Here is a 23,386-nt window from a genome sequence, read left to right as displayed (position 1 = left end):
TCATTTATAATCCTTACCTCCTTGTTTAAACCTGCTTTGAGCAATTTTAGAAGTTCCTTGATTTCTCTCACATCATAAAATCAAATAAGTTATATTGAATATTTTGGAATAAGTGACTATAGCTATGATGCAATGTTACCAAATTTAATATACTTATTATTATCATCTCATATTTATTTTCCCTGACTAAAGCTGAGAAGAGTTTTGTTAACTTGTTTCCCTAGGTGCAGTAAACTCTTATGAGGATGAAATCCTATAATATCTTTAAATGTACATGAGAATGCAATGACTCGTCTCCCAACATTGAATTCAACTATTCATCTCCTGTGCCAGGTGCATGTGTCCTAGTTGATTACATACAGCATCCATGGGTTAGGGTATTCTGGAAGTTAGAGCTACCATTTGCTTCTGAGTGTGGTATTTGGACCACAAGAGATATGAAGAAGGGAAGGACAAGGAAAGGGTAGGACTGAGGAACCCAATTCATTAATTTGCATACTGATGGTCCACTACAGTATGCTAAGTAACAATTTGTATATAATTGAGTAGAACATGACCTCCACCTTTTGTGCATGGTAATGGGGGAGAAAGAGGAGGCTTTCAGAGGCTAATGCATCCGTATGTTCTAAAGTCAGGGATCGATCCAATGTCACTCCCAAAAGTTTTATGGAATAGTCAATTGGGAAGACCTGATCATTCAAAGAAATTGATAAATCTTTAATTTTGTCATTCGGGTTTGCCCGAAATAATTTGGCTTTGTCAGAATTGAGTTTCAATTTAAATGCAGTCATCCACAATTCAATTTGCTTTAAAATAAAAGACTTTTTCTCAGAAGTCAAGTTAGTAAAAGGAATAAATTGTATATCCACATAGACATACAATTTTACTTTTAAACTTTGCAATAAGTTCCCTAAAGAGGCAATATAAATGTTAAACAAAGTAGGGGATAAAGGGGAACCCTGCGGAACTCCGCAAGAGTTTACCCAACTGCGGGATTGCTTCTTATCACTACAGACTTGATACGATCGTTTACCCAAAAAACCCTGAAACCATTTCAACACATTACCGGAAATTCCAATTGACTCCAAGCAGTCAAGCAGAATAATATGATCAACTAGATCAAAGGCACTACTTAAATCTAATTGCAAAACTAGAGCGCTTGTGCCTTGGCTGAACAGACTATGAAGAAAGTCTAATAGTGATGCAATAACTGTTTCAGTGCTAAAACCAGGCCAAAAACCTGATTGATTATCTTGTAGTATACTGAATTTATCCAAATACAATACTAGATCTAGGTTAACCATCCCTTCCATCAGTTTGACAAATGTTCCATAATTTGTATCGTTCACTTGGGTTTTTAGCTGTCCAAATGCATGACCTTGCATTTTTTAGCATTAAATTTTAGCTGCCAAATTTCAGACCATTCTTCAAGCTTCACCAGGTCTTTCTTCATGTTATTCATATCATCCAGCGTGCCTACTCTATTGCAGATTTCTGTATCATCAAAGAGGCAAATATTACCCGACAACCCTTCAGCAATATTGTTTATAAAAATGTTAAAAAGAACAGGCCCAAGAACAGACCTTTGAGGCACACCACTGGTAACATCCCTTTCCTCAGAACAATCTCCATTGATCACTAGCCTCTGTTGCCTTCCACTCAACCAGTTCTTGACCCAGCCCGCGGTAATTTTGTGCGTGCGCTAAAAACCCTAGCAAACCTTCATAAAAGGAGCCCTTATTGTATCTGAATATAACTCACCTTGAGTTACAACTGAAAAATTGTGAGCCAAATTCAGAAATAAATGAATAAATATCTGGAGTATTACACCTTAGTTGACATATTATAGCGGCTTACTTCAACCACCTCAAGAAATAGTAGTTATGGCTGCAGGACTGTGAAAATTATTTTGAATTAGAATGACTGGCGCTCTTAGTACATGTTTTAAGTGTATATGCAGCTTGGGTGAATCTCTTCATAAAGGCAGTTAATAAATCACAATAAATTAATATATGGTGATATTGAAATTAAATTCAACTTTTTAACCTTTTTTTTGGAACCTTTCTGGTTCAGTTCCTGAGCTGAGCAGTTTCAGCTTCTTCTAATCCTGAGCAAGTCACTTAACCCTCCTTGTCTCAGGTACAAAATTTAGATTGTGAGCCTACTAGGGACAGAGAAAATACCTGCCTAAAATAAATATAAATTGCTTTGGTTGAACTAAAGAAAAGTAGAAATGGAATCTCAGATATTTCACAACAGTGGAACTTACAGACAAAGCTTAGGATGTGTGTATGGTGAGGTAAGAGCTAAGTGAACATCTATTTTATACAAACACAAAAGCACCTATGTATATTTATAAAATTACCCCATAAAAACTGCAGAAACCATGGCTGTAAAGAAGTCATATCATTTAGACCTGCTCGAGTGCTGGTGTAACTATATGTGCATACCATATATACATCAGATGTGGGAACACATGCAAATTCCAACTTCGTCTACTCAGCCAAACTTCAGCCAAACTCAGTCCTCAAATAAATCTACATCAGGATGGCATACAAGCATGGGCTTCAGAATGAGAGAGGCCACAGGGGCCATGGCTTCCCCAAAGATTGGCGGTCACCAGCATTCTGCTACCTATGCATATAAGTGTAGCAATCTCATCATTGCTCATAATTGTGTGTGAGGAATACTTTTATAAGTATTATAAATATTTTTTCACAATGAAAATATAAAATACATCTTTTAGGTCACAGTGAATTAATATCTGCTATTTTTGTAGGAGTATAAATCACATTTATTGAAGATATTAGTAGAAAAAAAAAATGACCTACAGGAAGTACCAAGTAAAGATTTTCTTTAATTAGCCATATATGTGTATAGGAGAAAATACCTCAGAGATCTTAATGGGAAATCTTAACTTTTAGATCCTCCCACAGTGGCAGCACAGAACCTTTCAAATATGGGAGTGAAACGGTGGCCACATCGGGCAAAAAATAAGTGCTGTTATTTCTCTCTTTGATGATACTGACATCATATTTAGAAACATGATACATTTAATTTAAATTTTAAACCAATGCAAGTTTAGTAAACTTTAAAAAATTGGGAGTTTTTTTGACCTATGATAGAGATTTGACCTGCTACTGTGAGAGGATCTAAAAGTTAAGATTTCCCATAAAGGTTTCATTGAGGTCTTTTCTCCCACATATATATCGTCTCCAGTGTCGTTTAAGGACAGATTATCACTATTCTATACCAATTTTTTGAAGTTTTGTTAAATTATAAGACATTGAATATGTTTTTTGGGATCCCATTCAACTACAACAATTTTTAATTACTCCAGAACAGAAATGAATTAAATTTTTCTTTAAGTTTCAGAGCTGAGTCTATGAGGAAAAAAATAGATTAACAGAATTTTGTGGAGATTTGGTTAGAATCTTTCCTGATGTCTCTAGAGCTACTCAATTAAGGAGGAAAGAGTTTTTGAGATTAAAAGTCAGAGTTTTGGCCCTAGAGGCATCTTTTTATCTTATTCATTTATCTCTTATTCATTAATTTTTTCAATTTCTGGAAGCACATTTTTCTACATCGTCTCCAGTGTCGTTTAAGGACAGATTATCACTATTCTATACCAATTTTTTGAAGTTTGGATTTTCGTTATTTATAATTTAACAAGACATTTGCATGGAAATTTTAGATAAAAAGATGCCTCTAGGGCCAAAACTCTGACTTTTAATCTCAAAAACTCTTTCCTCCTTAATTGAGTAGCTCTAGAGACATCAGGAAAGATTCTAACCAAATCTCCACAAAATTCTGTTAATCTATTTTTGAAATAAAGTTTCATTATTAACATCTTATTTATCTCACTCATGCATGTTATCACCAGAGTAGACCAACTCTGAATCGCATCCTGACTATCTTCTAAAAATTCAGTCAAATTAATTTCGGGACCAAATGGTCCACCTCCTGGGCAGATTCTATTCTTTTTTGAGGAATGTAATAATAATTATTAATTGGGAAATTCTCTGCATTGGGCAATCCCAGTATTTCTTTAAAAAATTTCCTTAATAAGATTTCAGATGATAATAAATGAGTTACTGGGAAATTGATCAAGTGGAAATTCCTCGCTCTATACATGTTTTCCATTAATTCCATTTTAGAATAAATCACAGTAGAATCTTTAACAACAGATACTGAGACAGCTTGAAGGGTATTACACTGTGCTTCCATCACATTTAAATGTTTATCCAAACAACTCAAATTGGTATCCACATTTACTAGTTTATGAGAAACAGCTTGTGAAACCCTTCACCTCTAGAAATACCTAATCACAAATCTTTAAGGGTAATATCTTGTGTTTCCCCTGTTAGTGGTTGTTCCTCCACTACACCTGAAAAATCAAGTGATTTAGGTATTTCAGTATAGATCAATTTATTTGTCTGAGTGGGGGATACCACTTGTTCGGTGGATATAGTAGGGTTTATATTCCCACTATCACTAGATACTGGATGAAGGGGAGGACTTCGTTCGAGGGGACTCATTGAAGCACCTGACATAGAGGAATTCATATTAATTAGTAGTACTGAAGGATTTTCAGTTAATAATGTTAGATGCTTATCCATGGGGCCAGATACGGCTGGTGTAGAACTCTTGGGTTTAATTTTTCTTTTCCCCATGTTCGATCTATCAAATATTTATAAGATAAAAAGACACAAACTTTAATTCCAGCTCCTCGTGGTTCCAAGGAGCTACCAAAGGGCCGGACGTGCCCCTTTGGGCATACCCTGTGGCCTCAACTGCAGGAGCGGCTTCAATTTGAGAGGTTGGAGACGGACCCAATGACGTCAGGGGTCCATCTAACTCAATGCCTGCCCGCTGAGCAAAAGAACCAAGCGCTGGTGCAGAGAACTCGGGAGTAGCAATAAAGTCTCCTCCAGTGTGTCCCTTTGGCAGGTACCAAGGCTCCCGGGTTAGCCGCGGCAGCAGCTTCAATTTGAGAGGTTGGAGACGGACCCAATGACATCAGGGGTCCATCTCACTCAATGCCTGCCCGCTGAGCAAAAGAACCAAGCGCTGCTGCAGAGAACTCGGGAGCAGCAATAAAGTCTCCTCCGGTGTGTCCCTCTGGCAGGTACAAAGCTCCCAAGGTCTTCTAAATACATCATCTGAGTTGAACATTTCAAGTCAAGGTACAGACATTTCCTCTGATTGGGATGAAGTTATCAATAAAAAAAAAAATCATTGTCAAAACTGAGCTTAATAGTAGTATCCTAAAAAAATATTACAAATTTGAGAGAATTCCAAAAGGTTTAAGGATTTCCAAAGAATCTCAAAATTTTAAGGATGACCCTGAATTCACTGACAAGTGAAATAAAATTTTTAATAAATGTTATTTTGTTTATTTCTCCCCAACCCTTATCCAGGGCGAGTTACTATTAACATGCAAAATAAAACATTTACATTTGTCGTAAAAATCACTTCAAGGACATACTATAACAAATTGCATACTTAAATATAAATTCAAATTACATATAACATACATATTGCATCAACGACGAATATCATTTAAGGCCAAAATTAGCCAAACTCAAACATACATCAAAATGTAAAACTACATAAATCATACAAGATGCCTCAATGACAGACATCATTAAACAAGATAAAATAGACCAGACCATCGAACATCTCCATGACCAGCACTCAGCACTTAACAGTCATCACTTCTTCTCCCTCAGCCAAACTCAGACCCTATATTTCATTTTACAGAACAGGTGTCTTTTCAGCATTTTCCTAAAGTTCTGTAAATTTTGCTGCTGGTGAATGTATTCTGGAAGGCTGTTCCACTCCCAAGGGCCGATGCAGTGAAAGATACTGTTTCTGGAAGAGGAAAGTCTTAACTCACGCACAGATGGAACAGACAGATCACAATGCTCAATTGAAGGGAGCAGTCGAGCCGGCTAACGCGGCAAGATGCTCTGGACTAGGTGTTTAGGAGCCAGCTTATGTAAGCACATAAAGACATTTACCAAGAGCTTGTACCGTATCTTATCCTTTACTTTAAGCCAATACAACCTTATAAAATATTCCATTACATGCTTACGTCTGTCCAATGTTAACCGAAAGAGTACACCACTGAATTTTGGGCCACCTGAAGTGCACCCAAAACTGATTCTGGTACTCCCAAGAACACCAGACTGTAATAGTCGAAAACAGACAAAACCATCAACTGTAACACCATCCTAAACAATATGGCCGCTAAATAAAGTCTCAGTCCATTAACTAACCGAAGATGAAAATACACCTTCCGAACTACTACAAGCACCTGCCCTCTCATAGTGAGTCCTGAATCCAAGAGCACACCAAGATACTCCACCTCATGCCTTATCAATACTCTCTCCCCCAGCAACTCAACTGTCTCTGGAACATTAGCACCCAGGGTTATCGTAACATACAACACCTGTGTCTTCTGAATACTTCAACCTGTTATGGTTCATCCAGTGTTTAATCGCTACGTGATGATGCCCCATCAAAATCCCCTTCAATGGGGAAAAATAATTGGATATCATCAGTGTACAGTCAGTAGGATACATCTAAGTCTGAAAGCAGTTTATACAGCGGAACAAGATACACAGATTGAACAAGGCTGCAGAAAGAGCAGATCTCTGCGGCCCCACTCTTTTGACCTCCTTCCGGCTCGACAGTTTTTCTCCCATAAGCACCTCCTGCTGTCTCCCCCTCAGAAAAGACTCAAACCAGGCAACAACCGATCCGCAAATCCCACATCCCCTCAGTCTGCTTAACCAAATTGCATGATCCACCTTATCAAATGCTGCTGAAATATCCAAACCCATTCTCAATTCATCAAGCATAGATACCAACAAAGTCTCACCCTTCAATCAGGCTTTCATCCTCTCCATTCTACGGAAACCACCTTTGTTAAAGTCTCCAAAGACCTGCTCCTGGACAAATGTAAAGGCATCTAAGCCGTCCTCATCCTTCTTGATCTATCTGTAGCATTTGACACTGTAGATCACTGCATACTCATTGATACACTGTCCTCACTTGGATTCCAGGGCTCTGTTATCTCATGGTTTTCTTCCTATCATTTCTGTCGCATATCTAGCATAGTCTCCAGAGGATTTTCCTCCACTGCCATTCCGCTATCAGTTGGTGTACCTCAGGGTTTGGTCATGGAACCTCTTCTTTTCTCTATCTACACTTCCTCTCTTGGTGCTTTAGTCTCTTCCCATGACTTCCAGTACCATATCTAAGCTGATGACTCACAAATCTACCTCTCTTTGCCTGACAGGAATCAAGACCTGAGTTTCAGCCTTACTGGCTGACCTTGCTACGTGGATGTTTTGCTGCCATCTAAAATTAAATATGATCTTACCTTTCCTCCTTAAGCTGCCTCTCCCTTTCCTCCATTTCTCTATTTCAGTAGATAACACTCTCATCCTCCCTGTCTTGTTGGCTCGCAAAATCAGTGTCATCTTTGACTCTTCTCTCTCCTCTTCACATATCCAAGACTGCCAAAACTTGTCATTTCTTTCTATAGTGTAGGTAAAAGAATTGTGTGTAGGATTAGGTTGTATGAGGATGTTTGGAAATCTGATATTGTAAAATGTTTGGCGTTGATTTACTTTTTTGTTTTTTTTATTTTATTTTATCACTTGGTATCCCTCCTGAAAACACCCATGGGCAAAACTCAGGTCTGGGTAGAGAGAAGCAAATTTCACATTGCACCAAGAAATGAGCACGTGGTGTGTTCTAGACGTTTTGTTTTATTTTGTGTTTTGTTTTTTTTTCTACTGAGCCACTTGGAATTTCAAAGTGAACTATTTATGAGCAAAGCTGGAGCATCAAATGCCTACATATATACAGATAAGTGCCTTAACTCCAGTGTACTGCTTTAGCATATACGTACATAACTGTGGTAATTTTTGGTTGATGGACAGGACAATGGAGTGTGATGAAGATCCCTAATCGACTCTTTTGCGGCTCATCTGCAGGCGATTTGAATTCTGAGCACTTCATATACTATATTAGATATTTAAGAACATATATATTTTGAGTATTTCAGTTTATTTCCCATTTTTTATTTTATGTCGATTGCATATGGGATTTTATAGGATGTGCACACCTATATTTTTTGTGGTTTCTTTCTATACAACATCACTAAAAATCCGGACTTTCCTTTTCTGAACATGCTGCCAAGACCCTCATCCACGCTCTTGTCACCTGTCGCCTAGATTATAGCAACGTGTTTCTCACAGGTTTTCTGCTAAGCTAGCTCACTCCCCTTCAGTCTGTTCAGAATTTTGCTGCATGCCTCATATTCCACCAGGGTCGTTATGCTCATGTTATTCCATGTTATCTCAAGTCACTTCACTGATTCCCTGTCTGCTTCTTCAAACAGTTCAAACTCCACTTACTGACCTACAAGTGTATTCACTCTGCGGCTTCTCAATATCTCCCCCTATTCTCCGCCCTGGAAACTCCATTCGTTGAGTAAGTCTCTCTTGTCTGTACCCAACTCCCGACTCCATCCCATCTGCCTTGCTGCACTGTATGCCTAGATTGTGCCTACTGGTGACTAACTTAAGGGTTTTAATTGGTTCTAAATGGTGTGATAATTGGTTGCACCGTTAAAAAACAATTAAATCTAATCAAAGAAAAAATTAGGTGATGCCAGGCAGCCCTCCAGGCCTAGTGCCTAGGCCAGTGCCTAGCATCACGTAGTGACATTGAATCCCAGAAATGGGCGTGTTTAGGGCTTCAACAAAATTAGATGATGCTAGCTGCAATTCAGAAAGGACCCTAGGTGCCAGAAATGTAGGCCTATAAAACCCTGGCCTACATTTCTGGTGCCTATAGTCCTTGAAAGCCGCGATTCTGGCAGTGGCGTCTGTCGGTGATTGACATGCAGCAGGTGCCAATTTTGTAGGCACCTGCCATGGCAGGCACCACTTACAGAATCCAGGCCTAGCAGTTTCTGCCTGGTAAACTGCATGTTGTGTACTTAACATATAGGGTTTTTTTTTACTAAGGCACGCTAGCCGATTTAGCACGAGCTAAATGCTAACTCCCATTATATGCTATGGAAGAATTATCATTTAGCGCACGCAAAATCGTCTAGTGCGCCTTAGTAAAAGACCCCCTTAGTGAAAGAGCCTCTAATTCAAAAAAGTTAATCTTTAAACTCTTTTAAAATTTATTAAAATTATGTTTCATATTGGTTAATTATCCATAAAAATACTTTAACGTTAACATATTCACACACAGGTATGAATTCAATTTATTAATAAAACCAATTTTCGGCATTGCCACAGAACATCTCATTTAGAGCTGTCAACAGCCTACAGTGCATTGAGCACTTGTATTTTCAGCATTCAGATTTATATTTTTCTTGGTAATCTATAGATATATTCAGGTGATTTCATTTATTTATTTATTTTTTAACATGGATGAAAATATGAATGCAGAGAAAGGAAATAATAGAAGCAGAATATGTACATTTTGGCAAATGTAAATATAGGGGAATGGTATTTAAAGGTATTTTAAGGCTCACTTGATGGTTACAAATGTGGCGTGCATTCTGAATGGTTTTAGCATTTACAGTTTAACCTTGAGCTGGCTGTCTTTGAGTGAAAGAAATCAAGGTCATAGGCTGAATGCAAGCTGGGAAAGCAAAAGAGAACAATATCAGAAAATGTTTTGTTTTGCTTGTTTTGGGGTGTTTTTTTTTGAGGGGGGGTGGATATGTGCATTTTTTGTGTGCAGATACATAGGGAGTAGCCTAATCATTAGATCAGTGGGCTGAGAATTAAGGAAGCAAATCCTACTATCTCTTCTTGTGATATTGGGCAACTTGCTTAACTCCCTATTACCTTAGGTACAAACTTAGGGGCCCTTTTTCTAAAAACTGCAGTCACTGTAGCTTAATGTGGGACTTTACCACTCAGTGGCTGCAAATTTAACATAGTACCTATTGGAGCACTCCCTGTATTTTCCATTGCTGATTAATTTATTTGACTAGAGAGTTAGATGAAGGTAGAGTACTAGATGTGGTGTATTTAGATTATATTAAAGTCTTTGACAGTTATGCATATACAACTAATATATAAACTAAGGCCCTCTTTTAAAAAGGTGCGCTAAGCGTTTTAGCGCGTGTTTAGCGCAAGCTTAATTAACGTGTGTACTAACCGCTTACGTGTCCATAGGATAACATGCACGCGTTAGCGTTTAGCACATGTTTAGCGTGCGATAATATTTATTGCGCGCTAAAAAGCATAGAGCACCTTTGTAAAAGAGGGGGAGGGTAAGTGCCCTCAGTGTGGGTCCTAAAATGGCTGACTGAGTTAAGAACTTGTTGAGTAGAAGACAACATAGGTTAGTGATACATGATTAAATGGAAAGTGATTCAATGGGGTGATAGGGGCTGTGATTGGTTTAGGTTTGCTATAGTTAAAAATTTTGCCCACCCTTCCCTCCCTCTTTACTTGTTTTTTGGGGTGAGGGGTTGGGGCTATTAATGTGAATGTATTTGCAACTGGTTCGTTGGGAGTGTTGTGCTATGGATGGTATATATATGTGTTCCTGTTGTGGGTTGGGTAATGTGTGTGTATATGTGCATGGTGGGAGGCAGGTTTGGTGTTCACAGCTGTGTGGAAATGTCAAAAGTGCATCGCCACTTTAAGTATTTAGAAAGTTTGCAATAGCCCGCACCATGCATGCGGCCATTGATTGTGAGGAAATAAGTATGAGATATTATAATGTTGTATACTGTGTGCGGCACCGCCACAGACAGATGTGAGGCCGGGCGACATCGCAAGTCTTACAAATGGGATACTTGGAATGGAATATTATGTCATGGGATGTTGGGGCAGAGTAGCTAGGTCGTGACTGACCAGCTGTTTGGAAAGGAAATTGGAAGGCCGCCTAGGAAGAAAGGGATAAAACTTGAATTGAATTGTTCTGTGATTAATAATGTGTTTGAATTAATAAAGCTGTGGCAAAATTTCTGCCAACACTTGTAAGTGGTTTATTTTGGAGTGTTCAGTTTATGAGTTGTTCGAATGCATGGTGCGAGTTCCAAATATTACGTTGAAGGGTTATCTGGTAAGGTTTGCCTTTATGAAGAGCTACTGAAATCTGCAATAGAGTAGATACCTCTGATGATGTGGATACTATGAAGGAAGGACCTAATTAAGCTTGAAGAATGGTTGAAATTTGAAAGTTAAGATTTAAAGCAAAAAAGTGCAAGGTCATGTGTTTGGGCTACAAAAAAACCAAGCGAATGGTAAAGTTTAGGAGATAAAGAACTTGTATACAAGAAAGAGAGGAGGGACTTGGATATGATCGTATGTAATGATCTTAAAGTGACCAAACAAGTAGAAAAGGTAACAGTGAAAGCTAGACAGATGCTTGGGTGCATAGAGAGAAGAATGGCCAGTAGGAAAATAGAGATCATAATGTCTCTGTATAAGTTTATGGTGAGACCTCGTTGTGTACAATTCTGGAGACCAAACCTTCAAAAAATACAAACAGGATGGAGTCAGTCCAGAGGGTGGCTATTAAAAGTGATCATTGGTCTTTGTTATAAAGTGTATGGGGATAGACTTAAACATCATAACATGTACAATATATTGTGGAAGAGGGGAAATATGATTGAGACATTATATATGTGCCATAAATGCACAGGATGCAAGTCTCTATTCATTGAAAGGAAGTTATAGAATGAGGGAGCATAGGATGAAGGTGAAAGGAGACAGATTCAGAAGTAACCTGAGGAAATGCTTCTTCATGGAGAGAGTGGTGAATTCATGGAATGGCTTCACAGTGGAGGAGGTGGAGATGAAAACTGTATGAATTTAAGAAAGCTTGTGACAAGTACTTAGGCTCTCTAAGTGAGTGAAAGGAAGGATATTGGAAAAAATCCAAGGATGTTATAATGTTATCCCAAAAAACAGCATGATCTAACTTTCCTCTTGCTTTAATAATTTTTCATTAATAATTTTGATAAAATAACCCATGTACAAATGCAAGTTGAAAGCTAATAAATAGTGGTCTGTCCAAGATACATTTGACCATAGATAAAGCATTAAAAGAAGATACAAAATCAAGGGAATGTCCTTTTTCATGAGTAGATCCAGATGACATTAAATTTAAAGAACAAAGTACCAAGAATTTCTTAAAATTCTATTATCATCATCTAATTCAAGGTGTAAATTAATATCATCTAAAACCAAGAACCTAGTAAATTGACAAGCATATAAGGAAATTATTTCCTGTATTTTAGTAACTGATTTACACTAAGGCCCTCTTTTACTAAGGTGCGCTAACCGATTAGCGAACGCTAATCGATTTAGCGCACGCTAAATGCTAACCTGTGCATGTTAATCTATGGACGCATTAGCGTTTAGTGCGCGCTAATCTGATTAGCGGGCACTAATCGGTTAGCGCACCTTAGTAAAAGAAGGGGGTAAGACAGTGTAATAAAAGGGTGCTGTAGACTGTACTGGGGACAGAGCCGGAGCCCATGAGGATGGAGCAGGGATGGGGCCAAAGCCCGTGGGGATGGGCAGGGACAACTTTGTCCCTATGTCATTCATTACCCTAAATATTAGAGCTAAGGAGAAGTGAAAGTGCTGTTGAAGCAGTAGAGAAACTGCCTCTATGGGTGGCTGGCTATGCCTGAAAAAAGGAGATGGGCAAAGAAGTAGGAAAGGTGGGCAGAATTAAGGAAGGTCTGGAGGAAAGATCCTGTAGATATTGGCTATTGAAACCACCAGAAGCCTACCAATACTGAAAAAAGGTTGAAAATTTAGGAAGTCAACAAACTGAATTGTATCCCAAAATTAACCATGAAATACAGGAATGAACAATTTGGAATAACCTTCACATGCTCAGATTTGAATATTATTGAAAATATGTATGGAAAACTCAACATGCAGTGCATGCACAGAGACCTAAAATATTTGTTAGTTAGAAAGGAGGGGAAAAAATTCCTAAGAGCAAGAAAATACTCTTAGCTACCTATAAGAAATGCTTAGAAACGTATTTATGCCAAACTACTGACTGAAACTTTTTTGCTTGCCATATTCACATAATAATAATGCAGAAAGATGTCATGTTCAGCTTTGAACTTTGAAGAGACCATGTTACTTTCTGTTCACATAGGGATTATGATTATAATTAGGGTTGCCTAAACTTTTAAATACAACTGTATTAAAAACATAGCTAGATAGGGGAATGGGACTTGAGTACCACTTTTTTGTTGGTTACACATTCAAAATGGTTTACATATACGTATACACATACTTATTTTGTACCTGGGGCAATGGAAGATTAAGTGACTTGCCCAGGATCAGAAGAAGCAGCCCTGGGATTTGATCCCATAACCTCAGGGTGCTGAGGCAGCAACTCTACCACTAGGCAATAGATAGTAGTAGTAGTAGTAGATAGTACACTTACAGCTAAGTGTGGTATAGAAGTATGGCTGTGTTTGTGCTAGGTGATGTACTTATGCACACATCTCCTCAGAGATTGGCTATGAGAGCAGTATGGGACTATGAAGTGTTCAACAGCAGTGGATGCTGTGTATACAAGTGCAATGCCCTAGGATTGGCCACCAGACACACACACACACACACACAGTCCCAGGGATTCATTGTGGGATGAGGGTGAGGCTATAGTCCTGGACATACAGCTAACCAACATGAGTGGTTCCTGAACTGTGTTGTTTCATTACACTTTGTAAGATATAACAGCAGTCATTTTACCATAGAAGGGTTATTCATGTTTGAGGCATGCATAAACCAGCAGTTAAATTTAAGTTTCATTGCCCAGCACACAATGCTCTTCTCTTAAGACTGTCTAGGAGCAAACTTCAATTAGTCTTATTTCAATGAAAAATAACTGGGTTTGCAATGCTTATCTGTCAAATATTTTCGCTGAAAAATGTAGAGTATACTTTATTATACTAAAAATGGATTTCATCCTTTTGTTTCATCCTGACTAGTTTTATACAGTTGACGAAAACAGGGAAATATGAGTGCTTTCCAAATGTATGAGCCCATTTGACATACACAAAAAAAAAAAACTTGGAAAAGATAGACATTTTCTCTGCTTAAACAAGAAGTAGTCATGTATCTCCAAGGGAAACAAAAAGACGATTATGAACAGATTTTGAAGCTAATCTTCAGTCACATTACATAAACTTACATACTTACAGGAAATCTGGTCCTGGGGCAGGTAAGGGCTCCCAGAAAATGGATATCTATAAGGCCAGGCCATTTTATCAAGCAGGCGATGGCTGGAAGTTATCAAAAATCCAAAGGGGCCTAGGTTGGGGGAAGAGGGAGGGATAAAGCTGATAGGTCAGTAGCAGAAGTTGGGCAAGTGAAATGTGGGATGACAAGGAGTAATAGTGTTGATTGGGGGATGAGGACACCTGCTGGGAGGGTAGCTTCATAACACAGGATACAAGATGGAATGCCTCATCTGCTTCTTGTGGTACCAAATGTGCAAAAAGCCAGAATGATGAAGATGACTGGTACACTGCGACAATGATTTCCTTATCATACATACTCTGGCACATCTCTTTTCTGCCTCTAGCCAGTGGTGTAGTAAGGGGGGCGGGGGCATTCTACCCCGAATGTAGTTGTGGTGGGGGGACTGGCACCCGTCCTCCTTTCCGCCCCCACTCCTTCACAACCCCCCCAACCCCACCCCCTCGTTGCACCCCTTCCCTCATACCTCTTTAATTTTTTTCTGGTACGAGCAACATCATGAACTTGCTGTCCGCATTGGTGTCGGCTTTCTCTCTGACATCACTTCCGGGTCCCACGCCTAGGAAATGATGTTAGAAGGAGATCTGACACCAATATGGGCAGCAAGTTTGTGATGTTGCTCATGTCGGGGAAAATTAAAGAGGTATGGGGGAAGGGGCGCACACATATGGCAGGAGGGGGCGGGGGGAGCAAAGAAGAGTATGATGGAGGGTTGCTATCTCCCCAGGCACCACTCACCCTTGCTATGCCACTGCCTCTAGCAACAAAATTTGAAACCAATGCCACTGAAATTGAGATAAAGAATCAAAAGTCATTAAAAAAACCCTCGTACATGTTTCACTGGTAAATTAATATTCAAAACTAGACATTGCAATACCAAGGCATGTGTTACATTCACAACAGTGATGCCGCAGACCGCTTATTAATGGCTTATACTACAGCCTTATTATCTGAATACGACATCACTTCTTTATGTGCCTATTTGTCCACCTAAACCAGATGGCAGCCAACACTGAGAATAGTTCAAGAAATGCAACCATTTTTTGAAGCCAAGTAACACTAATAAAGCATACTGTACTATAAGTTTTGTATCACAATAAGGAAGGAAAGAAGATTTTTTAGCCAGTGATTGATATTGACAGGTGTATGAAAGTAGTTTTCACCTGCTCACACCTGAGGCTTTTTCCTTCCTTTAATATACAGTACGATGGACAACAGTTTGCCAAATTAAGCAATACGGTATACGAGCACAGTTTAAGTGAAGTTGTTTATCTGGACTGTTATATTTATTTATTTTAGTATTTATATACCACTTATAGCCTAAGAGGTTTACATTCAGATACTCAAGCATTTTTTCCCTATCTCTCCTGGTGGGCTCACACTTTACCTAATGTACCTGGGACAAGGGGGGATTAAGTGACTTGCCCAGGGTCACAAGAAGCAGCATGTGATTTGAACCCACAACCTTAGGGTGCTGAGGCAGTAGCTCTAACCACGGCACCACACACTCCCCAATATTTTCTATTCCAGCCAGAACTTTCCATTTATACAGCCAGGGCTTAGCCCACCATACTCCTAATATTTTTCATGAAGAACTTGCATTCATGAGAAATATCAGTAAATAACTCCAAATCCAGATTTGGCACTATAGATCCTTACCAAACCCAAACTCCATTAAAATCCAACAGAAAATTCTTCTAGACTTATCAATCATCCTTAAAAATCAACCTACTAGTACTACTGTTTATCATTTCTATAGCGCTGAAAGGCTATAGAAATTATAAACAGTATTTAGTATTCAAGACGGTCCCTGTTCAGAAGAGCTTACAAGTATTATGATTTAATAGACTTGATATATCCCCATCGTAAATGACAGCAAGTCTGCCTCCGGAGTTATCTTACAAGTGCTGCCAAAAAGCCCTCACTATGCATCAAGAACTACCACATTGTACTGCATATAAATGAGTCCCGCATACAAACTAGAGGTCTGCACGGGAACAAGGATTTTGGGAATCTCATGGGAACCCCACAGGGATCCCCCACCCCAGGTCTATGGGATTCCCATGGGGATCTCCCTCTTATGCTCATAGGACTCTCACAGGGATGGAACAGGGGTTTCTGAGGCCTGGAAAGAGAATTAGTGGAAGATAGACAAAAGCAGAAACTGGGACCAAGTTGATAGAAAAACAAAATGTCCCACCAGCTACAGCAAGGGAGATGTTCATTTTGAGGGGATTAAGCTCAAAGTGGGAGGCCCAGCCCCCTCTCATGGTTAAGCCACCATTTGTGTTTAGTACAAAATGAAGTACTTGCTGAGTTTGTTTTGGGGTTTCCAGTTCAGTTTTGGCACATTTTTCTTATGCAACCATGTCCTGAAAAGTGCTTTTCTCAATTCTGCTTTAAATGATTTTTGAAGCTGTATTGTTTGATTCTTTACTCATTGCTACATTAAAAATCATTTGTGGATCTTGGAAGGACTTCTTACAAGTTACCTATGTCAGATGGTGGAACCAGATTTGTTTGCTCTACAGATATGAGCTTTATTATTGCCAAAAAATCCAACTCTTATTTATTTTAACAAGAAATGGTTGACCCTACAGTCACATGACCTAATGTCTATTCTAATTCTTTCCAGTGATGTATGCATCTCTTATTTCTGTTCACTGTTATTTTATTGTTGGTTTAAAAAATGACTTTAAAAAAAAAAATCAAAACTGTCAGAAGTAATTGCTGCTTTTTATGGGGACAGGTAACTTATGGGGGGATAGGCGGGGACAAAGGAGATTCATTGCGGGGACGAGGGGATACAAAGGGGATTCCTTGTAGGGTTGGGCAGGGATGAAGGAAATTCCTTGCGGGGACGGAGGAGATTCTGACAGGTACGGGCGGGGACAAATGGGATACTAGTGGGGATGGGTATGATTTCTGCCCCTGCACAACTCTCTAATACAAACCCAACATCATTGGGAGGTATGTTGCCATCATGTATAATCCAGACCAATGCAATAATTGTGTACGAATGAGTGGTATCTCATTGTACCTTTACTATTTGGAGTTTGGTGTTTGTTGACTCCTCTGGGTGGAAACGATCTGTGTTATATAAAAAGGATAGATTTGATCTGGCAGATCAAAAGTAATTTAATGATAATTCATTTTGATTTTCAAGATGCCTCAAATTTGTCAAGAGTGTGAAGGAATGCAATTAGAGAAGATTAAGAGGATGGGTAAATACAGAGATGGCTAAGCTTGTGGTGGTGTTGAGTGAATTACTGTAGTTATAGTTCATGTGTTGATTTTTTTTTTTTTTTAATTCTTATTCATTTTTAAATTTTATATAAGTGGAATACAGGAAAATCATTGTATACTTAACATCACTTAATAAACTAACAAAGACTAATCCAGATCCAAATATCACCCCCCCCCCCCTCCCCACACCCACCCACACATATATCCCTTTAATTATCTTTGCACATAATAAAAACAAAATTACCCCCCTTCCTCTCACCCCCCTCATTTTTAATGTCTTCCAGGTATCTAATAGAATCATATTGCTCTTATACAGCCCTAGGCATCTTAATACTCAAAACGTGACATAATCTCAAAGGAGACAGGAGTTGCCCATTCCATTCACAACCAGTCTGGTAATCTTCCATGAGCTCTGGAAGGATCCAATACATACTCTGATGCATTATATAGGCTTGATGATACCTATAAAAATTGGGAAATTTACTCCCACCCTCCGCAATTGATTTTTGAAGAGTACTAAAGCAATTATTGCGACTTTGCCCAGCCAAATTAATTTAGTTAAAATACCATTCAGTTTTTTGTAAAGGACCCCCGGAAAATAAACTGGCAGCATACCCATTTGGTAACATACCACAGGCCAAATCATCATTTTCACCGTTTGAACTGTCAGGAAGTTCTGCTTCACGCAGCGAGTGGTAGATGCCTGGAATGCTCTCCCAAAGGAGGTTATTAAGGAATCCACTGTGCTAGGATTCAAAGGCAAATTAGATGCACATCTCCTTACGAGAGGCATAGATGGGATATGGGTGACTTAAAATACATCAGGTGTATACATGACTGGGCCTCCGCGTGTGCGGATCACTGGACTCGATGGACCATGGGTCTGATCCAGAGATGGACAGTTCTTATGTTCTTATATTCTTATGTCCCCCACAAGACAAATGTAAGGATTCCATTGCTCCACACATTTCCGTACCCTTTATCAATAAAGATTTTGTCATTTGTCTTCATCGCCTCTTCCAATGTTTTATGAATCCTAAATGCCTAAATATTTAGTTACCATCTTCCTTCCACAAAAAGGGGAATGAATTGAATAACCTTTTTGGCAATGTTTTGGATGAATGTTTAATGTGAATGTTTACTTGTAAACCGTTCTGAGCTACAGGGAGGACGGGATAAAAATCTAACAATAAATAAAATCTCAGATTTGCTCCCAATTTATTTTATAACCTGAGAATTTCCCCCAATTTATCAATCAAGTTCCAGTAAATGTGGAATGGTTAGACTCAGGATTTCTCATGTGTTGATTGATGTAGACTGTTATGGTTTATGCAGGTTGGTTGGGGTGCATCTCTTAGAAAATGGTAACAATATATTCCTTAGTATGAGGTGGCAATGTTTTTCAGGTCCACTGCATTTCATGGAGAGTCATGGAATATACTGGTAGCAGTCACCACTTGTGACAGTAGTTCAGAGGATTTGGGGAAAACTGTGCTATTTAGATTCCCAGATTGGCAGGCTGAAGGGAGTCAGGCTAGCATAAGTGTCACCGCTATGTAATCGCCAGGAAGGGATTTGACTAGACATTTGAGTTATTTCTGTAGATATTTGGTCACCTTGCATCACCACAGGTGAAAATATGTGACTGAGAAGACACTTTCCACAATTAAAGTCCATTTGTGAGGAATAATGAAGCATAAAGTTCTGTTTATGTTAAGATGTAATTAATTAAGCTGCAGCCTCTATTTGCCACTATCTTGGATGTGAGTTATGTTATTTAAAGAGGGAGAGATGTGACTGGGAGTGCAGAGGAGCTCATGGTGCAAATGCCTATGGGCTTCTTTGATCAAGCAGAGGTAGGGCTCAGACATTCATAGGAATTGAATGAGCATCGGAGCATTTACCTCACTGGCCTGCGGTGAAAGGCTCTATTGCCGCTTGATAAAAGGAGCCCCTATGTTATCAGTTTCAAAAGTTCCAAACTGTAAAATTAAACATCTTCAGTTTTCATTTCTTTAAAACCAGTTCTGCAGGGAGATGGAGAGACTGCTGTCAGATACATGCACAAGAGATCTGATGAAAAAGTCAAAAATCAGTAAGCTCTAGAAGTAAAATTGATTTCTCTTCCAAATATGTATCCCCAAAAGAAAACTGACATTGCTAGTGGTAAATCAAGCAAAAGAGAAGCAGCTTTTTATGTCACAGGTGTCAAAAAGTCCAAACAGTAGTCTCTAATGCCAGAGAAAATGGCTGCTAGCCAGGAAATGGAAAAATCTTCCATAGCATCATCACAAACGAGTTGCAGTCAGAAATGCTACTAATAACAGAAAAATAATCAACTAAGAATTAAAATGGAGCTAGCTTCTTTTACAGCAGATTTTATTTTAAAAGAAAATGGAGACATTGGTGGTAGAGAATGACACGGGGGAAAAATCTATCCCCATCACTGCCCCGTCACCAGACCACTGTCCCCTTCACCGCCCCGTCCCCATAGCATCCAACCTTCCCTCTCGCCACCTCAATGCCCTTCGGCACCCCTCGCATGGTGCGTGCATCTCCCTCCCTCCTCCTTACCTTCACGGCGCATTTTAAGGTTTGAGTAGTTTGTTGAAAGCCGCTGGAGTGTTCATGCAGTCACGTGCATGTGTGGGCGGAAGCTCCCCCTCTGACGCAACCGGAAGTTGAGTCAGAGGAGAAGCTTCTGCCCACACACACATGCGACTGCATGTACACTCTGGTGGCTTTCAACAAGTCTCAACCCTAAAAATGTGCCACGAAGGTAAGGGGAAGGGAGGGAGATAGATAGATTCGGGTAGGTAGGAAGGAGGGAGGTGACCGCATGCGTTCCCTCCCTTAAATGCAGGGACAAGGCCATTCACTGCTCCACGGGGCAGTGGATGGCCTTGTTCCTGTACCTGCGGTGAGCACCTTTCCCCCTCCACCGTTTTGGCGGGTTACCTGCGGCTACTCGTGGCTAGCCACGGTTAACATCTATTGTGTTATTCTCTAATTGGAGGAAATAACTTCCTTGTTCAAAAACAGCATGATGTTTCTGCAGGACAAATTTAAATTCATTGCTTAACTTTAAAGAAACTTCAAAGACTCAAATAACCACATCAGAGAAACAATTTTTGAATTTTTAGTATTCCAGAAGGGACAGAAGATAATGATCCAATGAATGTTCTGGAAAAGGTTTCTGCCAAAGCTACTGGAAATTTAAGTTATGATGGATTTAGAGAATGAGAAAGTGCCTTCCTACATGCCAACAGCAAAAAAATTAAAAAAAAATCCAAGACACCAATGACAATTTATACCTTGAGATACTCTGTCTTCACTGCATGCAAGCAGCTTAACCCAAATCCCCTCCCCCCTTTTACAAAACCATAGCACAGTTTTTAGCGCCACCCATGGCGATCACAGCTCTGATGCTTATAGGAGAGTTGTGACTGCCGTAGCCGGCGCTAAAACCACGCTATGGAGAAGATAAAAGGAACTAGAAAACTTACTGGATGGTGAAATTTAATAATGAATAACAGTTATGGGGCATAGCTATCAATGTGGGCTATAAGACATGCTACTTTACTAGTATCTTATGCTACTTTAGCACAGATCCAATTTTATGTAATAAGACCTAGTTACTAATAATTGATGTTAATAGTAAAACAACATATCTTAATGGTAACCCAAATTGATGATTTCTCTCTTAAAAGCTAAGGTCTCCTTTTACAAAGCCATAGCAGCAATGCTGCCATGGTAAATGCACCAAAGCCCGTTCAATTCCTATGGGTTTTGGTGCATTTATTGCAGCAGCATCGCTACTACAGCTTTGTAAAAGGGGCCCTAAGTTGGTATCAGAGTATGACTGATGAATTGTTGGACAATGCAATGCTTTTTGAAGGCTCTAGAGAGGCAAGCTGGCAGGTGAGGCTGACTTGCAGAGACTTCACCCGTTCTGGACCATCAAATGGAGAATCTACTTCACAAGAGAGAAATTCTATTAGCCACTTGCCCCAATCAGAGTAAAGATTTTACATCTGTTAAGATAGGGTTACCTCTTAAGAGGGAATATCCGGGCATCCGGAAGGCTTTTCAAAACCGGCACTTTGGCCGAGTTTTGAAAAGCAGATTGCGTCAGGAGGGGGCATCCGCACAGGCACGGATCCAACGTGATGACATCACAAGCACACGCGTGTGTGCATGACGTCATCAATCGCATCCACACATGCGCGGATGCCCTCCTCACCAACAAGAACAGGCTGAGGGGAGCGGGGCTAAGGGCAAGACTGGGGCATAACATAGTCATAACGGGGCAGGGATGGGTGGAACTGGGTGGGCCTGGGGGGCAGGCCTAAGGGTTCGGATTTTACATAAGTAAAATCTGGTAACCCTATGTTAAGATATCAATTAAATTTTTGAAAGAGTCAGCAGGTAGAAGCATAACATGTAAACATCATATAACCAGAGTCTAAACATACATAACAGCAACTTCCGCTATAATAAAACCCTTAGCACCCATGCACACTTCAATATCCATGCCTCCATGATCCGTGGTGCCATGCCGTGCATGCACAGTGCCTGCCTCAGCTGATTTCCTGCCTTCTTCCCTGATCTCTGACGCCGGCTGGCATCCTGCCTTCTGACTGTGCTGCCACTTCTTCTCACCCCCAGACCAGCAGTGGCAGCAGTTGCAGTCGCAATTTCATCAAGCAGCCGCGAGGCATTTGCTAGGCTGCCTGGGCTAGTGGATGCTGGACAAGGGGAGCAGGGAAGGGCTGCTGCTGGACAGGGGGAGGTCAAAAGAAGGGAGAAGTGCTACTGCAGGACAGGGGGAGCAGGGATGGGGTGCTGCTGGACAGGGGGGAGGTCAAAAGAAGGGAGAAGTGCTACTGCAGGACAGGGAGAGCAGGGAAGGGGTGCTGCTGGACAGGGGGGAGGTCAAAAGAAGGGAGAAGGGCTACTGCTGGACAGCAGGCAGGGAGAGAGACAGAAAGAAAGAACGAAAGAAAGATAGACAGGGGGCCAGGGAGAGAGACAGACAGGCAGGGGGCCAGGGAGAGAAACAGAAAGAAAGAAAGAAAGAAAGATGGGGGCAGGGAATGAAAGAAAGAAAGGCCCAAGTCTACAAATCTATTCTAGCACCCGTTAATGTAACGGACTAAAAAACTAGTAACATAATATTCTGGTAAAATCCACAAAACCCAGCATGGACACATTTCTGCTTTTGACTGCATAAGAGGTGTGATAACAACAGAGAACTGAAAGACAGAGAAACTTCATATTGTTTCTTTATCAACATATAGAAAAATAAAACGACATACCAATCTGCATAAATACAATTGGGTCTCATTCACTCTTAAATCACACTAGACCTTTTTTTTTGTACAAATAAGAGACCCTTTTACTAATGTGTGGTATTTGCACTTAGCGTGCGTTAGATGAAACAAGGGCATGGTGAATGCAGGGGGGGCATGACCAGCATCTATTCTGCGCTTACTGCATTGAGGCAGTACACTTCTGCCTGGATTGTATAAATGGTGCGAGCGAGCGGCAGCCACTCACAAAAGCAGCGTCAATCGCATGTCAATCATGCAATGGCAACTGTTTAGAGAATTGTGGCTATGTCACAGGCACCAAGAATTGTAGGCCAGAGTTTTTCAAGGCCTATATTTCCGGTGCCTATCTGTGATGAGAATCACAATTGTGGAGGTAACCACTGAAACCTAAGGGTACTTACGGTTTTAGCAATTCCTATCTTATCCTTAGGTGTCTGTAGGTGCCTCCATAGTCAAGGTCCCAGAACCATTTGTGGAGAAGCCATCTTCTTAAATGAGATTTTAATTGCTTTTAAA

The 23,386-nt window shown here is 40.0% G+C and overlaps 1 protein-coding gene across 10 annotated transcripts in view; it reads right to left on the bottom strand.

The window, feature by feature from the left end:
* FIGN (fidgetin, microtubule severing factor) overlaps positions 1-23,386 on the bottom strand; it is a 362,039-nt gene that overhangs the window by 236,650 nt on the left and 102,003 nt on the right. The gene's annotated exons all lie outside the window — the stretch shown is intronic.

This window comes from Geotrypetes seraphini, chromosome 5 (assembly GCF_902459505.1).
Source record: "Geotrypetes seraphini chromosome 5, aGeoSer1.1, whole genome shotgun sequence".
In the NCBI taxonomy this organism is placed as follows: Eukaryota; Metazoa; Chordata; class Amphibia; order Gymnophiona; family Dermophiidae; genus Geotrypetes; species Geotrypetes seraphini.
This window is presented reverse-complemented; position numbering and strand designations above follow the sequence as displayed.